Source organism: Clupea harengus, chromosome 5 (assembly GCF_900700415.2).
Source record: "Clupea harengus chromosome 5, Ch_v2.0.2, whole genome shotgun sequence".
NCBI lineage: Eukaryota > Metazoa > Chordata > Actinopteri > Clupeiformes > Clupeidae > Clupea > Clupea harengus.
In genome coordinates, this window is record NC_045156.1 from 7,685,057 (window position 1) to 7,704,890 (window position 19,834).

Consider the following 19,834-nt stretch of genomic DNA (forward strand, 5'->3'; position numbering starts at 1 on the left):
TCTGGTTTAATCACCAGCCCGTATGTTCTCAATGGACTTCTGCTCTTTAGACAGGTCACCAACTGCTAGGCTCAGCCTCTACAGTCAGTAATGCAGATGCAAGGATGATCCCTCAGTCACATTTATATCAGAGCAGCATGCTTTCAGTAATTGGGGTTAACTTGCAACTTCCTAATGTGCATACCAATTATGTATTTACAGTATTTATGTACCGGCGCTTTATTTTTAATTACTTTAGATTTTTTTTATTTACTATAGATTTACTGGAGACACTAAAAAAAGGAGACCATTGGTCTTAGAGGTAGTGTAAAAGTTTTATAGAGAGAATATGTACTCTTAAAGTGAGTACTGTGCACTATAAAAAATATATACAATGCATGCATAAAACATATGCATATGAAAAAAAAACATATGTTTAAATATAAATGTGGAGCAATTGTATTTGTTTATGAAAAACAAAGGAAATAACAACTAAGTACTAAGATCTGCTTCGTTTTGTTGCAGCTTCCCACTCTCCCACTTCTGACTGATTGCAAGAAGTTGATAAATGTTTGATAGAAGTCGAAATGATCTATTCCATGTTTTAATCTGAAGACTGCCGAGAGCAGCTGTTGGCGTCCTTAAGACTAGAACATACTGAATAGTATGGCATTTCGCCATTTTATAAACAGCTTTCTGTTACTGTGAAGACATACAAGGCTTCAACCCAGTGGTACGCTCCTGGGCTGTGCATCCAACTCCATCCCAGGTTTTGCGGTGAACCGCCAAGTCAAACGGGCTAAGATGGGGATAAGACTGAGCATCCCAAACCACACAAGTAGTCAGAAAGCAGAAGACGGAAAGTTGGGTTGAAAACATGAAATAAAAAAGAAAACCAAACCAAAATGTTGAGCTCAAATTATGATTTGTGTGTTGGTCATTATTATTATTGTTATTATTATTGCTGCTGTTGTTGTTGTTGTTATTATTATTATCCGAGTATTTCAAACTCAAGAAAATTACATAGGCGATGTGTATTTACAATTTTATAAAGAGTGCAGTACTTGATGTGAGGCTGTGACGGCAGAGCAGCCAAGTATCAGCAGTTCAGATTTTTTTAAGAAAAACAAAAAGTTAACTTCCTGTTTCGGGGTGGTCCACGGAGTCTGAGAAAGGGAGAGGGAGGGGGAGAGGGAAGGAGGGCTCGCATTCTCGTATAGCCTCTGCAACTTGGGTCTGCGAGACACGGGCACCGAAAATGGATCGCGATTTGCTTCAAGTCACTCTCATCAAGACATAACTTTTAAGAAACTTGTCTGGCACAACCGGTAAAGTGGATACATGAAGACTTCATCACGGGAGTAAATTGTATAATATCAAGAAGTACCAGCCGTCTCCATCTGCATGTGTCTGTCCAGGGAGAGAAAGAGGGGGCTTTATTGGAAATTCTCTAACCCCCAGTGGGACGCTCTCTGCCCTCTTTCTCCAAAAGTTCCTCCAAGGAAAGCCGAGTTTGCTGGGATCAATTTAAGGCCACCTACTGATGCAGACAAGCGCAACTCTGTGTAAGAGGTACTTTCACATTCTGTCAATGCACGCTCATATTAGGTTATTAATGATATTTTTTGTGGATATTCGTAGTTTTATTGACAGTCCAGTCGCAATGCTTTTAAAATGCTGCCCTCTTATAACGGGTGTTGAATGGGGTGATGGTCTCAAAGTAAGTGCATTATGAGTGTGTTGATCAAGTGGGATGTTTGCGCATTGATTAGCAATACAAACATGTCTTTACAGCTGCACTGTTTCACTTGACTTGTATTGCTTAATATAAACACTCTGAAACAGTAATGTGTGCTGAAGTAAAAGATAAAACCCTGAGCTATATTGTTGGGCTCTCGAAGACCACCCGTGAGTGTTGGTAAATACTTATGTAGTCTGAAGTGTTCTTTTAGAGCATGAGACAAGTCCTTATCACTAAGCAGAACTAAGAAATGTTTTAGAGACTTGTTGGGACCCTTGCAATCTTACAGATCACAACGTATGTTGGTGTTATTGGCAGTTAAAAGTTGCAGTCCACATAGCTGAACGCTCATAATTCCTTTACGAGCCGCAAATTTTACTTCGCGTGTTGTCACGCTCCCAATCTCTAAGCTAACGTTCTGCTCATATCAAGATAACGCCGTTTAAATCTGAACTAAATCCAAGTCATAGTTTGTTTTTTCAAACACCGCTGACAGAAATGTTACAGATGATGTTCCTGTATTTTTAGTTGTGGCTTCTTTGTTGCAATAATCGTGCAAATTGTTACGGTAGTAAATTCAAGGCTTTCAACGCTTGTGCTGTTCCCTTTTCTGCTTTTTCTGTTCAAATACTGATCAGAGAAACTCTCTCCTTGAGTGTGTGGAGGTCATATCATTCCATTGAGGGTCGTAGGGCCGCATCTCCACAGCTGTTTCTTGTAACCTGAAATACTTGAGGTGCCAGTATCTTTTCCAAATGTGCGGCCAGGGAGACCTACCGCAGAACGATATTGTTATATGAATTAACATTCTGTTTATTTATTTTCATTATATATTTTTTTCAAACCATGGTCTGTCGACGTGGGATGAAACATCAAGCTTATGGAGTATGTGTCGTCTTAAGAGTGCCTTTCACACTTTTTGTGAAAGTTTGTAAAAATGCTACACAAAAATACAAGTGTGCCTATTTGAAACCCTGACTGCTGGTCTAGAGTATTGCCAGTGTGTGATGCTAGTTGCTATGTAAACTTAATGAAACGAAATAGTGTAAACTCTGAGCATTAGCTGTTGACTACACAGTCATGTACAGGCCAAATGATCTCATTCACGGGCTGAGAAAATAAGAGGAATGAGGTATGAAAACCCATTATAGTGACTAATCCTTTTAGAAGAAACACACAAAATGTAAATAACATAGTCCTTAAGAAAAGGTCTAGTTTTCAATCAAAACTTTATTAGCTGTTAAGTAAGGCTTGTTATACTGTCATAAAGTGGGCAATAACTTTGTAGAGTATGAGAAAAAGAGAGAGAGGGGAAAAGGACAGGAAGAATAGGCTTGTCAAAAAGAGGGAGTGGGAAGGCTTTGTGAGTGTGAGAGGGAGAGGACTTGATGTAAAACCTTATGTAATCTTGACTAATCTGTGTAATTGCCCCATAAAGACCTCGCTTCATCTCATAATGTGGTTAAATCATGAATATGGCAGGCACGATGCAATGCAATCATAACTCTGATCTTAACATAACAAACCATATTGCACTCTCCCTGGTACTAGTCAAATGACAACAGAATTGAGGAAGTGGAAGGAATTGTGATATGAGAGAATCCTGCAATAGGACAGACGCACTTATGAGGACACTTATAAGGACACTTATGAGGACACTTACGGTATAAGGAGTCTGTAGCTTAGGCCGTAATTCAGCGCTGCTATCGTTTTTGTGTGAATCATTTTAAAATGGACAACTTAGTATACCTGGACCACTATACAAGACTAACACGCAAAACATTAGTGACAATGGATGTTTCTATGAGAGTTATTAATCTTAACATACCAGCTTACTTCTGTTAGTCTTCAGAGGGACATGGTGTCAGTCTCTTGTCTGAGATGACTGGATAGGGAAAAACATAATATACATCCCCCACACATATACATTTTGATAGATGACATGGCATTTCCCCTTCTCGACAGTAATGTACACTTGATCGTTTATTTCTTACGTATAACCACTAGCTGCGGTGTCAATCAGTGGCTTTTCTGAACATCAGTTGTGCACAGGACCCTTGGGCACAAAGGACCCGGGCAGGCAGCAGTGGCCTTCCCCGCTCAAGGTTGCACCGGAGAGTGCACTTGCCCTTTGGGACGTGTGAAAGGCTCCACAGGGGAGCTTCCTCTCCCCTCCTGGCCTTTATCAGTGTGTGATGGCCCTGTGTTAAAGCCAAAAGGTACCCCATTAGGAGAGGTCCTGAGCAAATAAACCATACAGGAAGACCAGGCTCTCACAGATGCTATGCCATAGCCTCTTTGCTTACTGTAAGGGGGAATCTGCATTGTGCTTTGACACAATAGCGTTAATCAGGCCAGTTTTTTGGGGGGGGCGGGGCTTTTTACTACTACTGAAGTGAAGAGGTAGAGGTTGAATGGTGTGTCAACTCAACTCAAACAGATGTGTGTGAAAGCATAATCATAAACAGTGCGAAGGCAGAAGAGAAACATAATCCTCTCTGTGTCATCTTCATTTTTTGAGCTGTCACCCAATTAGCGAGTCAGGGGGCAGTTTGAAGAAACTATCTGGCCTATAATAGAATAACACTGAATGAGTGGTAGATAAACTACCCTTTCAGAATTGTTGTTGGAAAATCTGTCTACAAATGAATTAACTACAGATGCTTACTTGGACATGCACTAAGATAGAGGGGGTGAGATAGAGGGAGAATGATGGTAAGAGCAAGGAGCAGAGCAGTTGGCGACAACAAGTGGCACTGCTGTTTTTCCTCCAGATTCCCTTTTCGGGCTGCGCAGCGAGAGACACCCGTCACGTGACACAGGAGTCCCATCGTCCTCCTCCTCCTCCTCCGGTCTCTCTTCACCCACCCCCGATCAGAGACCACCCTCACTGGGATCAGAGGGCCTCAATCAGGCCCTTTCACACCCCGTGAACCTGAAACAATCAGGGTTTAATAGCAGCTGTCTATCCGCGGCCGGGGCTCAGAACACTGCGTCAGAGGGAGGGGTTAGCGAGGCCGGGGACCATCCAGGGGACACACTCACACAATGCTTCTGCAGCCCCGCTCTCTTTATAACCCCGCAAGCCTTTTCTCTCTGCGTCTATTTTGTCTCCTCTTTGCGGCGGCGCTGTGAGTAGGGTTAGGGGAGAAGTGCAGAGAAAGGATGGTTTTATCCCAGTCCATCTTTCTTCTCCTCTCCCCCTGAAGCATTTAGTAGCCTGGGTTTCGGAGCCGTTGCTTCAAACCCATTTCACCTCCTGCTATGAATATTTTTTTCTCTGAGACCCTTTCTTTCGTGTGCTTTTTTTGTGTTTTAGTGCGTATTTCTTCCTTCTATTGGGCTCACTGAATTATCTTTTTTTCTCTACCAGTCGATTCACATCTTTATTGTGCACGCAGCGTACAAACTCAGTGGTGTGATTTTCCCCATTGCCAAAAAGTATTATTTTATTGAAAAATAAGACTCATATAATGGCAGATAACTGTGACATATTCACCATGAAATGTCTTGTGTGTCTCATTTCAGACATCAGCTAATTCTCCCACCACCATTGCAAGCTATAAGAAATGTCAGTCATTTCCATTCAGGCTTGTGAGTTTACTTTATGTCTTCTCCGGGTCTCCTCTTGGATTGGGGGTCACTCCCAGTCAGGCATTCAGATTGTGTCTGGTCAGTAATCAAGCAGGCTCAGCACTATTGTAATGGAGGAGGGACGGGGCTTTTGCTAAGTAGCTGGTTTGACACCAAAGGGCAAAGGCCTTAAATGTATGGTAATGTTGAGAGACATTAGTCTAAAGTCACACATAATGGAAAATTCATGCTGTTGAATGGGAATTGCAAAAGAAAAGAAAATTGACAAACAGAGGTGGCTAATACCGCTCAAGTAACAATATGGCGTGATACTTGTCTGAAAAAATATTATCCTGACTTTACCTCGCTATCCTGACTTCACCTTCCACTAGCATTTGTCTTAGGTATTTGACACCCTAAAAATGCCCTGTCAGTGACTACCTGAAGTGAAATGCTCATCTAGTTCTTACACCTATACTTATCTGTTGCATAAGACTTCGCCGGTGAAAATCTTGTGGTGAAGAGAGACGTCATCATTTGTTAGCATGGATCTGCCTCCATGCGTCACCATATGTTTTTTTTTAAGTCTGAACTGAACTAACACATGTGTGGCATGCACATGTGTGTGTTGTGTGCCTGTGTGTGTGTGTGTGTGTGTGTGTGTGTGTGTGTGTGTGTGTGTGTGTTTGTGTGTGTGTGTGTACAACCACATGTGTGAAGAATGTGTCCATGGTTGGTTGGATCCACAGCAGCCAAGAGCTAACAGTAACAGGCGGAGTGGATCTCGCTCGCCTTCCTGGCATTAGGGGGGAAAAACAGCATCTCTCTCCCTCGCCTCGTCAGCTCCTCCTCTTCCTCTCCTGATCCTCCGGTGCCTTTGAATGAGGGTGGCTGAGCCTTGTGTCTCATGTGGTAGATATTAGCAATAAAACCATTGCTAATGAGAAGCAGGTGAAGGCGAAATGGGAATCTTATGCCAGTGTGATCTTTGCTTATTCCCCTGTTGTGCTAGCTTTGCTCATCACAATGGGCGTTGGGTTTTCTGGGCAAATGCAGACGGTACTCAGGCAAGGGCCGAGGGGCAGGGAGGGTGGGGGGTCCGGTGATGAGACAAAGAGCTCAGGGAAACACTATCTGTGTGCCTCTTCAGGTTTTGCGCCCACCTAATCATTGCATGGATTTGGTTTCGAAACAGTTGGCTAATCAGGTTAAATGCCTGGCCACCATAATGAGCTGCCATTCAATCTGTGAGAATAGTAAACCTTAATGAATAAATACATATATGTATATATGCATGTATGTATTATTACTATCATCATTATTATTAGTAGTAGTAGCATTAAAATAATAATAATAATAATAATAATAACGATAATAAGAATATTGCTCCAAACGTACTGACTAATGTTTTCCCTTCTATTTATCAAATTACATCTAAGATAAAAATTTTGCTAACGCCTAGGATGGATTATTCACAATGTAACATGAATCTATGCCCAAGAACTGCTGTGTGTACCTAAAACCCATAATGACATTTGATAAGAGTTTTCACGTACATAAATCTGTGTGCACAAACTCTTTTCAAAGAGTTAAAGTACTCTTCTGAGAAAGCTTGTGACAAAAGAAGTGCTTCCTGGATGTGTGTCTTGGTGTCATCGTCATTGACAAGATGTATCTCTCCCTGAGAGCCGAGCACTGCCCACTAAGCCTAAGGGTATATTGAGTAAAGATGTTTATGTTTGCTTTTACACTTGTGTCAAAGAGTTAAACTGCCATTGAAATGCTGAATGGCATTTCATGTACCGCTGAAGCTGATACAAAGGCACCTACCGCACAGCCCTGCCTGGAGCAAGACATAAGACCTGCACACATACCAAAAGGCTCCCATAGGACTCCAGCCCCTCGGGAGGTCAGGAGGAAAGAGTGTGTATATGTATGCCTGTGTGTGCGCAACAGTTTGTGTGTCTTGTTAGAGAAGGAGAGAATTGGGGGGAGGGAGGGAGGGAAGGTGGGACGGAGGGAGGGGAGAAAGAGCGCTGCTCTCCAAAAATGTTGTTGATGTCATTGGTGTCCTCCTCCTGAAGACTGAAAGCAGAGAGGAGGCCGTGTTTATTATTCGCTTGTGTTACCATGGCTACTCGGTGATCGTGTGCCGTCATCAGTGTAATTAGAAACCTTTGATGTTGCTTTCGCTTTTTTTTCTCTGTAAAACTTGTCATGTTGACAACAACAACAACCCCAATTTTCTGTGTGGCAGTAACATGGTATACATTGCAGCAGGAAAAGCCTGCATCCGTTTGCCAGCAGATCACAGATCGGGTGAGAAAAAGGTCTTTTGTGTCGCTCGTGAGTAATCTGTCAGTGCAGACGTACGTTTGGAAGTTCCTAGGTGTTCACATTGCGTGTGGTGATGGGACAAGTCTAAATCTTAATGTGCCATCTCACTGGAGATAAAGACCCAGCAGTTGGCAGCTGGCCTGTCTCACACCCCCACAGGTCTTCAACAGTCATGTTATCTCTCTCTGACATCCCTCCGCCTTTCGTTTATCGACCTGTTCGTTTGCTTATTCATTTATGCTCGAGATTTGTACAGTATGATATAAGGAAGGGATTGATCAAGTCAGCCTGAACCTAAAATGTAACGCATGTTGTAGGTGGTCCACTTGGTCTTAACCTGCTGTTTGCAAGATGACCATTTGACACATTCCAAACATTCTAAATATAAGGTGACCCAGACAGGAAAGAGAACATTAATCATTCCAAGCCAAGTAGAGGACTTTTAAAATGCACAAACCGAACACATTTTTATATTTATATACTTTTATAGTGGACCATAACATTTGCAAACACTGTTTGTTAGTTTATCATAGACAGACAGATCATATTTTTCAAAGAAGTCTCAACTTGAAAGCATGCAGTACGTACTTTTTTTTTAAGGATGGGCAGTACATCCGTGGGGACATTAATCTACTGTGGGTTAAAGGTGACAGCTGTCATGGGAGAGCTTGGTGTGCACGAGGCAGCATGATACTTGTAATGTGTCCGACTTCAAGGGGTGTTGAAGAGTCACGGCCATAAGTTTGTCAAGGATTTTTTTTTTTTGCTGTGTACAGAACATTTTCTCTATGGACATTTTCAAAGTTTGGCATTAGTTTAATTAGTGTGAAGTATTTTTTAAAGAAAAATAAATTACCTTTCGAAAAAGGAATATGTAACCAAACAGGGTATGAATATGGTTAGATTTGTTGTATATTATGCACGTTTGATTCACAGTTGTGTGGAGTGTATGTACTTATTTGTCCTGGGTGAAGTGGAGTCACAACAGGCACACAAAGGCAGTGTTGTCTTTCAGAGTGTGTGTATCAAGTGTTTGTCATGAATGAAGCACGTCCTGAGTATTAATCAGAGTGCATACAAAGACTAGATAAAAAAAAGGTTTAAACAAAGGAACTAACTTCGGATTTAGGTTAAACACTTTAGCTCCGTTTCTGTGGAGCCTGTTCGTAAGTTCACTTGAAGATGGCTCTGTCGGCTTCAGTCTAAATAGTTTTAAGTCGAGCCAGGACAAACGGGCAAGAGTTGAGTGCTGTGGTGCTCATCTGCTACATGTATACGCTCAGGGGACTTCTCTATACATGCCTGCATATTTGAAAGTGTCCATTTCATTTGGAGTTTGCCAGCTCACATGGCGGAGCAAACAATGCACGACCCCCTCTCTGGGACAGACACACACACACACACACACACAAACACACACCACACACACACACACACACACACACACACACACACACACACACACACACACACACACACACACACACACACACACACATTCACTCACTCACACACATACTTTCTGTTCCTGCTCATTCACTGCGCATCAGAGACCAACCCAATTAAGTTTCTACAAAAATAATATTGTTGGCAGGCACTGAGAAAGAGTTTTGTTTCATTACCATTGAGAGTTTTTGGAGAGGAAGAACGATGCAGAACGAGTGGTGAAAGAGTACGAGCGAAAGAGTGACAGCAAGAAGAAAAGGACAGAAAGTGAAAAATGGAAGACTTAAAGAGCAGAAAAAGAGTGGGAGAGAGCAAGGGGAGAGAAAGTGAAGAGGACAGAAGGGAGAGAGACATGGAGAAGGAGAGCCAGAGAGAGAGAGAGAGAGAGAGAGAGAGAGAGATGCAGATTGTTTTAAATCCGCAGTGAGTCAAGCCCTCAGATTTATGTCCATTGGCGGCTTCTTGGGTGGGCTGGGGGGAGCTATGCTGCTGCAACAGAGGGGAGAACAGCTCCAGACGGCACAGCCAGACTGAGGCAGCACTCTCTCTCTCTCTCTCTCCCTCTCTCTCTCTCTGTCCCTCTCTCTCTCTCTCTCTCCCTCGCTCTCGCTCTCTCTCTCTCCCTCTCTCTCTCTCTCTCTCTCTCTCTCGCTCGCTCTCTCCCCGCGCTTTCCTGCTGGAACACATTTCCCTACTGGCAGCCCGCCTCTCTCCCTCTTTTCTTACCTCTGTCGTCTTTTACTCTTTCAAACTTAATTTTTCTTTCTTTCTTCCTTCTCACTTCTACGTTTTTCTTTTCTCTTTCTCTCTGTATCTCTGTCTCTTCAGTACGGTGACATATTTTTATATCTTTTGAACAGTTTTATTTTTTTTTCCTTTTTTTTTTATTTAACTTTTACTGTGAGGTTCGAGTTGTTTTCACCACAAGAGTGTGGACAAGCCTGAGAATGATGGGCGTTGCATGTGTTTGCTCTTTCTGCATGTAATGGAGTCTTCTCTGCCTAATAGGCACAACTTTACATAATGAACAAGACAGTAAAACAGATCTTCTAAAGATTTTAAGTTAACCAATTCTAATATTGCTCAATTGGACCAGAGAGGCAGAGAGAGAGAGAGAGAGAGAGAGAGAGAGAAAGAGAGAGAGCCAAGAGATAAGTGAGTTTCATGGCAGAACCTGGGAGATCTGATAAGGTGCCATTCTATTCAGTGGAGCTTTCGTGCCAGTGTGCCATGTTTGTTTTGCCCAGCTTGAGAAAATCAGAGCCCTCATCTCTCTTCCACGTTGATTCCGCCTCTATTCAGGAATCGAGGATGTTCATCCACTTGTTGACAAACAGTTATGGTGCATCATAGTGGCAGCTCGCAGTGACATATCAGCAGTTTCATGAATCAAGCCTTTTCTGTTTTATACTGAGGGAGTGGATTAAAGTTAGCAAAAGGAAACAGCAGAAAATGAACCCACTGTTAAGTAGTGCTATATATAAGTCACAATGCCAAAGCAATGACAATATATTGTTTCGAGTGACTACAAAATTGGTTAAGCCGGTTAACAGTCTAATATAACTGGGCATTGTGGGCGGTTGTTATGTTTGTACAGTACCATACATTCCTATAAAGCTGTAATTAGTGATGTGATGAGTACATAGGATTTGGAGCCAGTAGAGTAAACCCGTGACAGCCAAAAAAGAAGTGAATGAAAGGGAAAAGAAAGAAGAGTTCCAGTTCCTCACTCTTCCGCACTCAGGGACTCTCTCATACCTAAGCTTGTGCCCTCAAGAACTGAAATGATCCTTAATGGGCATCGCCGGCTGAAACAGACAAACTCTGTCTGCCTCGCATGCTGTTTCCTGCCCCTCAGCCAGTGAAGTCATGGCCTGTAGGGTTCGGGGGGGGGGGGGTCGCCCAGTGCTGTGCAGCCTAATCTGATCTGAGGGTTTTATGGTAATAGTCAGTCTTGTAAGCTATTAAAGTCATTATTATTTACTGGAGAGAGCGTGTGGGCGACGGGGCCAGAGCGCTTGGTTTTGGGAATGACCCCACTGTATGTGCTCATAGCTCCCCCAGCTGAACTGCTCTCCTCCGGGCCTGGAGTCCCACATCTGGTTCTCGTTGACAGGCCCCTCCTCAGTTGCATAATTGGTCTCATTAATTACGTTCAAGGGGTCCCCTGCTCCGTGTCAGAGCTTCATCAATAGGGCCACTCACTCCTGTGCTGTAAACGTCCGGTTGTTTTCTAGTGTGACCCCACACAGGAAGGATTCACAGTTCTGTTTGATTGATTTTTATTTTTATGTTTTATTAATTTTTTTAAGGGCTGAGGTTTTCCAGCTCTGTTCTTCGTTCTTTGGTTGCAACCCTGACCCACGGTGTGCGTAAGGTGTTTCGAAGGGTCTTTAAGTTACAGAGTGTATATCGACCACATCTGGTTTGGGTGTCTCTGAGGGACACTTTCCTCCCACGGCCCTTCTTGTCATAGTGACGACTGTCCATTCCCGCCCATCAGTCACTATATTTGGGTGGGCAAGGAATGCAGGGGCCGCGTGCTGTGATAGCGGAGCCCCTGCTGGGAGAGCGTCGGCGGGGTGAGGCGGAGTGGGGAGGGGACTGGGAATAAAAAGAGAAAGCTGACTTCAAAATAAGCGCAGGCCTCATGGTCTATGTTTGGATGACAATCTTTTCCCCTCCCCTCCCCTCCCCTCCACTCCCCTCTCCTCATGACCACACACATGCACACAAACACACACACACACACACACACACACACACACACACACACACACACACACACACACACACACACACACACACACACACACACACACATGCACACGCGGTCAAAGCCATAGGCCCTGTGGTGACGTGAGCTCCCCGTTTCACACCTAGCTATTTTGACTGGCCTGGGAGCAGTGTGAGGGCTCGCACGTGTGCAGATGGCTTCACACCAGCGGAGAGGGCAGGCGGCAGAAGACGTCAGGGAAGAAGGAGCTACTGTGCTTCCGGCCAAACTGGAAATGGGGCTTTTTTCCTGTTGAGAGAAATGATCATTATCAACATCAACAGACCAAATTAGACACAACACCCCATAGTGCCTTTACTTTATACACACTTTTATTATGAAGCTCTGTTTAGTACGTATAGCAGTAGAACAAGAATAATTTAATGCTTCCTCCATTTATTCTGGAATTTGTAGAAACGTTCTGTGGTTTTGGGTATGTAATATGCGAAGAGGATACAAAAGGCCATCTGTGGATGTGGTTCATTAGAGCACCAGCTAGGTCAACTTTGGTATTTGTATTTTTGTATTTTGTATTTTGGTATTTCAGGAAATGCTAAATAACATTGCAATGGTAGTTGAGATCGCTGATTGTTTCAGAGTGATAATTATCTATGGTTACTGCAAAGATAGATGGCAGAGAGTGGCTGCCAGCCTGTAGGCCTTTCTCACAGGTCACTGAATAGACCCACCTGGTTCACTTGCACCCTTGCTGGCCATGGGTAGGCTGGCCAGATGACCCACTGCTCCACTCAGCTTGTGGCAAATGTTCGAATGACAATGTCCCACGGCAGCTGTTGTTGTTTCAGCTCCTGGGTCGTCATCCTCTTCTCCTCCTGCTGATGCGCTGACTGCCCCTCCTTCCTCTTGCCCCTCCTTCCTCTTGCCCCCCCCCCCCCCCCCCCCCCCCCCCAGTTCCCCTACCTCTGCAAGGGGACAGGCCCTGGGAGCGAGGTGCACCTGCCCTCTGGGGCTACTGCGGGTGGGCAGGGGGTGGGGGGTGAGAGAGAGAGAGAGAGAGAGAGAGAGAGAGAATGAGGTAATGGGGGTTTGAAAACCAGTGGGGAGAGCAGAGCACAGCTTTAGTGGTCCTCAGAAGAGAGAAGGCAAGAGTGAGATAAAGAAAGAAAGAAAGAAAGAGAGTGAGTGTGCGTGAGTGTGTGTGTACGCCTCTGCTCTTTGATGCACACATCTCTCTCTCTCTCTATCTATCTATCTATCTCTCTCTTGTGGTGTCTTTGTGGTGTGAGGATTGGAGGCTCCTGCTGGGCATCTGTGCCAGCCTCACACAGCCCACACTGAAAGGAAAGTTCAAACCGGATCGCGCCACCCCTCATCTTCTCACAGGCAAGTTGCTTCCATTCACTCTTTTCTGCTTTGGCCTCGCGTCCTTGCATGTGGCACGTGATGATTATATCCACCGCGTAGCGTTACTTTAAATTCGGTAGAGGTTAGAGATATTAGGGATGCAATCAGATGATTAGTCACATGAGGGGATTACAGAGTGCTTTGAAGACTGTGGTTGGATTGGTCCTGTGAGTTACCACTCACTGCAGGGAAGAGAAGATACTCTTAGCTCTCTTATTTACTGTGAGCGTGAGAGCCTCTGTGTCTCTGGGGGGGCTCTGTGTGTTATACGGCCCGCTGATTCCCTTCACACCTGCTCAAACACTGAGTGGGGCTCCAGGTATCATCCACCAGGTACACAGGCCCGTATTGACATTCCCCTTGTTGCAGCTCAGGTGCTGGCAGCTTGGCAGTGCGGGAATCTGCCAGGCCCGTCAGCCATCCTCTTTTGTCCTCATCCAAGATGGAGGAGATTTGTGTGTATGAGAAGAGAGAGAGCATTTCCCATCTCCAAGGCCAGATCCCTGCAGAAATATACACATCATAATGTGTGATCTGTAACATGCATGCTGGTATAGAGGTTGATTGCTGCCATATGGGTTTGATGATTTGAGATAAGGCCAATCCATTCCCTGTATAAAGCCTGTGCCTTAGATCTGCTGTTCTTCGGGGTGGTGTCCAGCAAGCAGCTTTGTTTGACGTTACTATAGAATCCATGGTTAGAATGAATTGATAGTCACGGTTTCCGTATCACTGTAATGAACATATGCTCAGAGAGCAATAAAAAGCAACATGACTCAGGAACAGCAGCTAAATGTGATGACTGTGCACCGTGTCAGGAGCTGTGTGCGGCACCTGCACATCACCCCCTGGGGTGGGATGATCTGGGAGAGGGCTTTTCCCAAAGATCCCTGATTGTTTTGCCAGCAGGTTGTTGTTTCCTCCTTGTCCAGTGACAGGAGCCCAACAGTTGCTTCCCCTGGCGCTCGCTGAAGCACTTTCCACACCGCTGGGGGCCTCACCTGTCCTTGCTTCCCGTTCTCGTTCTTACCTGGCAGTGAGTTTCTCGTCTGGCACATGGCGTCGATGGCGTAGCTCTGAGCTGCACTGTACTTGTGCTGTCAGCCAAGCTGAGTGGTGCCAACTCTACTGAGGAACATGTGTGTGCGGCCTCTCTCTCTCGCTCTCGTTCTCCCTCTCTCTCTCTCTCTCTCTCTCTCTCTCGCTCTCTCTCTCGCTCTCTCTCTCCCTCTCTCTCTCTCTCTCATGTTCTCTCTCTTTCTCTCTCTCTCTCTCCCTCTCTCTCTTTGTAGTTCATGGTGATGTTTTATGCTGCAGACATTAAAAAGGGAAATGTGTTAAGCACATGTATCGTATGTGTGTATTTACAGGCATTTACTTTTGTGTGTGTGTGTGTGTGTTTATGAAAGGGGGAGAAGGAAAGAAAGAAAAGAGAAGAAAAGAAAATGAAAATGACAGGAAATAACAGAGAAAGATCACAAATGGGTCTCTGTATTGCAATTATGCTCCACGGGGTCAGCGAGCTGAGCCACTCCTTGCCGGGCCTCTCCCTCCGGCTGTGCCGTGTCTCTGGGCCAGAGCGAACATGCAGGAGGAGCAGGGATGGGAGTCCTCCTCTCAATGGGTCTCCCAGCGTCAGCCTCTCAGCCTCCTCCTGACTGCACGGCTCAGAATGAGTGGGCAGCGCTTGTGTGCACTGCAATCACTCACAGACAGAGCAAATAGCGATGTGAAAAGTTGACAAAACGTATTGTTTCATCTAAGGTGGGTAGGTTGTTCTGAGTGCTTGCCTATAAGTGGGTATGGTGGTTAGAAATGTATGGACTGTATATATATGATACATATATATATATATATATATGAAGTGACGGTTAGTTTAACAGTTGTAGTTACTCTTAGATAGTCATGATGAACTTCTCACTGCATAAACACCTACCACATAATCCACTCTATGTCAGTTCAGAACAGACCGAAGCAAAGACCTGTACTTATATTAAGACATATACAAAGACATGCTTAAGCCAAGGCAAAACCCTAAACATGCACATATAGAAACAATTACACTCACACAAACATACATACACACACATACAGTATACACACATTTTTCACTGTTACAAACATGTACTGCTGTAGGTCTGGCAAAATAGGTCGTTGGAAAAGTGATCGCTATGCTAAACCAGCGTGACAGGACACACACACACACACCCACCCACACACACACACACACACACGGCACAGTGGAACAGTGCTCACTGTTGATGCACGATTTGGGGAGGGAACTTTTCATTCCATTGAATAACAGCCCACTCCTTTAAAAAGAAACAAAAAAACAATAAATCTTGTGCAAATTAAATTATAATTCAGAGTGTTTTACGTGTAGTTTCGTACTCAAGCAGCTGTTTAACGCAGCATGTAAACATAATTGGAAAGAGCTCATCAGAGTGTCAAAAGAGACCACAGGACAAATAGAGCGCTCTCAACGCGTCTGTGCCCTCACACTCCTGCTTCCTGTGTGTCTAGCCTGCAGCTAGAAGGTTCTCATAGAGCCAGTTCCATCAGACAAGCTCCAGCTTGCCTCTCTCTCTCTCTGTGTGTGTGTGTGTGTGTGTGTGTGTGTGTGTGTGTGTGTGTGTGTGTGTGTGTGTGTGTGTGTCTTTTGCACAGAGGGGAAGAGGAATTATTTGGAGGGTGGAGAACTCTGTCTAGAAGATTCAATTAATTTGCTAGACCTAAACCAGCATTTCGATTCAATACACACCGGCTCCAAAAACAAACATTTCATTTTAGTGTTTTGTTGAAAACTCTCATCCCCAGCCAATAGACATCAGGATATGTACCGAGCTGTATCTGGTTACTGGAAAAATAATCACAACAGCCTAACAGGAAAGTGGTCTGTCTGTTTGTGAACCATTCTCAGCTTGAAATGATGTGGAGAGATTGCCCTAGAATGAGATCCCTTCCAAAATTAGTATATTCTCTTTTCTCATTGGTCTGGAGTTAAATGGTCTCTCTGACTTATGGTTAAATGGTCTCTCTGAGTTATAGTGTGAATATCCATTGTGATATCTCATATGTGTGTGTGTGTGTGTTTGTGTGTGTGTGCCCGTCTGTGTGTTAACAGTAGGAAGTGTGCAGGTGACCACTGTGTAAGGGTGTGTAGGAATTTGTGTTCACCAGACACCTGCTGTACACACACACACACACACACAGAAAGTTGAGATCAGCCAGACGTAGGTTTCCCCCCATCCCCCTTGGTCAGTCTGAGCCAAGGAAAGCCTGAGGACGTTGTCTGCACACACACTCACACACACGCACATGTATATGTATACTCACACTCACACACACACACACACTCATTCAGACCCATTAAAACACACTGGTCAACGAGCAAGTTGTTTTAACCCCAGTGCTTAAGTGAAGGGTTTGGTAGGGAGGGCTGAGGGTGAGGGACACAGGAAAGAGAGCGGGTGCTTTGCCGCCCGCCACTAGAGTCACCACAAACACCACTCCAGTGAGATAGCGAGAGGGAGAGGGGGGATAATTCACTGCTTCATCCCTGCGTAAACACAGAACCAGGGCAAACGTTTTTTTTTTTTTTTTTTTTTCCTGTCTTTCTTTTTTTTTCCTCCCGAAAGTTTTGGAGTGTAGCACCAGGCCGAGAGCTCTTCTGCTAACTGACCCGGGGCTGTGAAGAGCCTGCCTGTTACAGGCGCCCACATTGGCTTTTGTGCACAGGAGGGTCTTTACATAACCCCGCATAACCAAGCACATTGTCTAGCAACCGGCCCGGCCGCTGAAGAGGCTTGTAAAGAGGGAGGTCTGGTGGAGAGAGGGGGCTAGCAGGCCCAGGCGGGACCCAGGCCAGCAGTTAAAATGCTAATGCCCTCTGGGCTTGGACAGGGGACTGGGGGGGATGTGAGAGGGGTTTGTTGGTGTGTGGGAGGGGGGGTGGGGGGTGTTGGGGATTTTGGGGTGAGGCGGCTGGCTCGAGCGGCTACCTGCCCGGCACTGCTCCTTCCCGAATGTCTGGAGCACAGAGCGCAGCCTTTCTTGCAGACCCCGTTTGAAAAACACCAACCACCAGAATTCCCCAGAAACTGCCCAGGATGTTGAGGTATATTTTCCCTCCAACTCCCTGAGATTAGTTTTTTTTTTCTCCTTCTTCTCCCTCACTTGAAAATATTTTCTTACTTTAAGGGAAAAAACTGAAGTTTGAATGTCTCAACGCTACATAGCAGTTACAGAGAGAGAGGGGGGAGAGAGAGGGGGAGAGAGAGAGGGAGCGAGAGAGAGAGGGGGAGAGAGAGAGAGGGGGAGAGAGAGAGAGGGGGAGAGGCTGCTTTGGGAGGTTGTGGATGTCAGCAAAGTGTAATGAAAGAGAATCCCGGAATCTTTTTTTACATGGCTTGCAATTTCTCCAAATGAAAGCTCCGCTCAAATGAAGCCATTGGCTCAAGCCGGGATCTTTTTCTCATTCCAACGAGCCTCCACTGACTTCTAAACATTCCCACGTACAACTGCATGAAACAGAGCCGGGAGTTTATGAAGGCCTTCTCCCGACGAGCCTTCACACCTCTAACGCTCTGCCATGGTGGCGCTAACGCGTTTTTTTTGCGCCAGAGGAAGACAAGAGGGAAGAAGACAGGGCACAGGAGAGAAGGTTCTCACACCAGGACTTTGTCACACGTCATGGCGTCGTTGTCAGGTCGGTGCTCGGCCTCACCCCGCCATGCTAATGATCCATTTAGCATTGACTGTGGATCCCCGCGGAGACGGAGGAAGTGTTTATCACTTCCCTGAGATGTCGCCATTGTCTCCCAATAAACAAAGACAAGGTGTCCCCAACGGGCCCCAGGCCAAAGGCAGTCCCGCCATTGTCAGGTGGCTGTGATCAGAGCCGTAGCCAGATTCTTCTGGGGAGAGAGAGGGAGAGAGAGGGAGGGTGGGAGAGAGACAGAGAGAGAGAGAGGGAGAGAGAGGGAGGGTGGGAGAGAGACAGAGAGAGAGAGAAAAGAGGAGGAGGGGAGAGATGGATGGATGGATGGATAGGGCCTTTGAAAGGGACGTGTGAAATGGGAGCATCGGTATTAAGCGCCTCTACCCAGTCGGGGGTCCATTGTGTGAGTGCCTAAGCCCCCCCACCGGCCTCCATGATCTCCCTCCATTAACATGAATGGCGGCTCAGCCCAGGGCTCCAGTCTCAGCCAAAAAGCCTCGCTAATTGATAATCAGTCCCAACCTGCCTCCTCTCCACCTCCTGGCTCTGGCACTGGAGACTGGCTTCAGGCCACGTCCACCAGCCCCTAAGAGAGTGTTACAGAGTGTGTGTATGTGAAAGAGAAAGAGAGTGTGCACACATTATGTCACCATAAATTCATTGTTTGCTTTTTGCTGTCTTCAAAAGCCAACCTAATGTGTCAACTCAATGGTGACGAGTCATTGCTGTATGAGGTTTGGAAGAAGGGGGAAAAAAAAAACATTTTTTGGGTGGTCCATCCTCTTTGACCGGGCAAGATTTGAATTTTTTTTTAATACTGAAATCGAAACTGACATGATCCTGAGTGGTCGCCTCACTATATTTGAGGACAGCGATATTTGACAGGGCAACAGGTCAGAGCAGAACGTAGCTTTGTTCTGCACCACAGCTGGTGGTCACGTCAGGTCGTCACCCACTCCTGCCCACATGACGGGGCAGACAGCGTCACTTGAATGTGTGTGTTTTCAGAGATTGTGAGTGTGTGTACATGCACATATTTGCACAGTGTTATCCAGCTTGTGTGGGGGGCCAACAGAAGTCGTGCAATTGTCAATAGTGGAAGTCTATAAAAAAGCCTCATTGACAAAGAGAGAACAAACAGCTGCGGTTTGCCTCAGGACTTTCCTAACAAACACTCAACGTGAGTGGAGACACATGGACACGGAGAAAGAGCAAGAGAGGGAGATAGAGGGAGCCCGAAGAGAGAGAGTTGAGGTGGCAAGGGACTCAACTTTCTCACTGCCTTACTGGCAAAAACGGCTTTTAAGCATCATAGATGATTCCTTGTCATTTCACACACTGAGGGTGAACTGACTCACGCTCTGTGAAATGAATGCAAAAGGCTTCTGTTTTACAACAACCTGGGCTTCTTGGCAACACCTGGGGCTTTGCCCAATAACAGTATAGCCATCATCACTGCTAATTCGCTACATGAAGTCTCTCTCCTTTGGACTGAAGTCTGAACAGATCCTTCCTGTTTTGTACTCGAAAAAAAACACTCAGGAGTCTGGACAGATACCCCCTCTACAGTAAAAAGTGGGGCAATTCAGGAAACACAAGTGTGACTGAAGACACTAATTTCAGGTGACTGCCGTTCAGGACAAATGCCCAGAGTCCAGCAGTCCCCACAGGAAGTGACGCGGACAGCAGAGCCCCATAAACCTCAGCCAAGTGCGCAGTTTGGCCCAGGAAAAAGTGACGCCTCCTAGGAAGATAAACCCACCTCCAGCCCTGGGCTTTGTAGGCCTCACGGGATGAGCCCTCACAATGGGCTGGGGAGACTAAAGCCCCAGTGCAAACACAGGCTTCCCTCGCTGAAAGGACGCCGCTAAAATCATCTTTCCGCAGCCTGGGTTTT

The 19,834-nt window shown here is 45.5% G+C and overlaps 1 protein-coding gene across 2 annotated transcripts in view; it reads left to right on the top strand.

Annotated features, from left to right (window-relative positions):
- The first annotated feature begins 1,165 nt into the window (after positions 1–1,165).
- Positions 1,166–19,834, top strand: part of gli1 (GLI family zinc finger 1) — a 46,990-nt gene continuing 28,321 nt past the window's right edge. Inside the window, exon 1 of one of the 2 annotated variants that reach the window (XM_012841136.3) lies at positions 1,166–1,551. The gene's annotated coding sequence lies outside the window, so the exon portion shown is untranslated. The remainder of the gene's footprint in view (positions 1,552–19,834) is intronic. The other variant, XM_031567549.2, reaches the window with a different exon arrangement.